This window comes from Elaeis guineensis, chromosome 3 (assembly GCF_000442705.2).
Source record: "Elaeis guineensis isolate ETL-2024a chromosome 3, EG11, whole genome shotgun sequence".
Taxonomy (NCBI): Eukaryota; Viridiplantae; Streptophyta; class Magnoliopsida; order Arecales; family Arecaceae; genus Elaeis; species Elaeis guineensis.
In genome coordinates this window covers 3,541,345-3,543,464 of record NC_025995.2, presented here as the reverse complement: position 1 = coordinate 3,543,464, position 2,120 = coordinate 3,541,345, and the positions used below count along the sequence as shown (strand labels likewise).

The 2,120-nt window shown below is 36.6% G+C and overlaps 1 pseudogene; it reads right to left on the bottom strand.

Moving 5' to 3' along the window:
• Window positions 1–889: 889 nt before the first annotated feature.
• On the bottom strand, window positions 890–1,541 carry LOC140856027 (secreted RxLR effector protein 161-like; annotated as a pseudogene).
• Between the last annotated feature and the right edge of the window lie 579 nt (window positions 1,542–2,120).

Here is a 2,120-nt window from a genome sequence, read left to right as displayed (position 1 = left end):
AGAACTCTCTGACTAGATCAACATAGGTGACTTCCTTAAGAGAGCAATAAAGTTCCCATCCTTGATTTTTGATCTTGGTAGCAAAAGTAAAGCCTTCTTTCTCAAAGAACCGAAAATCTATATTTTTCCCGGTTTCTACTTTTCTATCAGAAAGAAGATTTACACTGGGGCTTATGGAGGGTTGAGAGGGACCTTGAGCAGGTACTGAAACTGGATTGGGAACAGTGGAAGACTGAGCATGCCTTTTCTTTCGGACAATTTCCTCAGGCTCTCGGATTGATTTCCTTCTTTGGGGAAGTTTCATCTTTGGAGCCATATCCAATAAGGTAGCAGACAAGAAGACTTGAATTCAGTGGAGGAGGGATCACAAAAGAGTAAAGAAGAATTTTGGTGGAGAAAAGAAGTGGATTTTGAATGAACGGTGAAGTTCTAGGGCACGTTCCACCCGCGCCTAACACTGCGAGAAAGCACAGAAAAATCCTTTTCAAGGAGGCGATTTTTGGTGGAGAGAAGGAGGGAGAATTGCCTCGAAATTAATCCTTGGATTTGGAGCAAAACAGAAGTTTGGAGAGGACGGCTTTCGGAAGGAAGACGACGAGAAGATGAGTCGTCTCATAAACAGGTTTCCCGTTTTAAAAACAATGAACCCGATGGAAGTTGGTGGGATTTACAAGTTTGCCATTGAGTCGACTCATGGGGGTCGACTCATGAAGTTCAGAAAATCAGGAAAAATGCAAATAAATTCCAGAAAAATTCAAAATTTTGGGAGAAAGAATTTTGCTCAATGATAAGTTTTTAGAGTGATAAACCTGAGCTTTTGGAACAGGATAGATGTTGAAAATTGAGCTCTAAGAGTTTTTGACATCTATTCTTTGGAAATTGAGAAATTTCAGACAAATGGATCTAGAATTCCTAGATTTCTCCTAATTTCACAGAATCTTTCCTCACTAAGGGCCTTTGTAAAGATATCAGCTAATTGATTTTCAGTGCAAACATATTCAAGAATTATATTTTTGTTTTGAACATGTTCTCTTATAAAATGATGTCTTATCTCAATATGTTTAGATCTTGATGTTGTATTGGATTTTTAGATAGATTTATAGCACTTGTATTATCACATTTTATTGGTGTTTCATTAAGTTTGATTCCAAAATCTTCGAGTTGTTGCTTAATCCACAAGATTTGAGCACAACAACTTCCGGCTGCAATGTATTCGGCCTCAGCCGTAGACAGTGCACCGAATTTTGTTTCTTGCTAAACCATGAGATTAGGTTAACTCCAAGAAATTGGCAAGTTCCACTTGTGCTTTTTCTATCTAATTTACATCCAGCAAAATCAGCATCAGAATATCCTAACAAATTAATTTGTGAGTCCTTAGAGTACCATAACCCTATAGTTTGTGTACCATTTAAGTATCTAAGGATTCTTTTAACAGCATTCAAATGAGATTCCTTAGGATTAGATTGATATCTTGCACATAAGCAAACACTAAACATGATATCAGGCCTACTTGCAGTTAAATATAATAATGAGCCAATCATACCTCTATAGTATTTTAAGTCTACGCTTTTACCTTCATCATCCTTGTCAAGCTTACATGAGGGACTCATTGGTGTGCCAATTGGTTTGCAGTTCTCCATTCCAAATCTTTTGAGTAGTTCCTTGGTGTACTTGCTTTGGGTGATGGAGATTCCCTCTTTTGATTGTTTGATTTGGAGTCCGAGGAAGAAGGTGAGTTCTCCCATCATGCTCATCTCGAACTCTCCCTGCATAAGCTTAGCAAAGTCTTGACAAAGGGATTCATTAGTAGACCCAAAAATTATGTCATCAACATAAATTTGTATAATTAGCATATCATTTTGGTTTCTTTTAATAAATAGAGTTGTATCCACATTGCCTCTTGAGAAACCATTATTTAGTAGAAATTTGCTTAGCCTTTCATACCATGCTCTAGGTGCTTGTTTTAGACCATATAAAGCTTTATTTAATCTAAAGACATGATTGGGAAAAGCATGATTTTCAAATCCAGGGGGTTGTTCTACATATACTTCTTCAGAAATATATCCATTTAAAAATGCACTTTTAACATCCATTTGAAATAGTTTGAATTTCATAAAGCA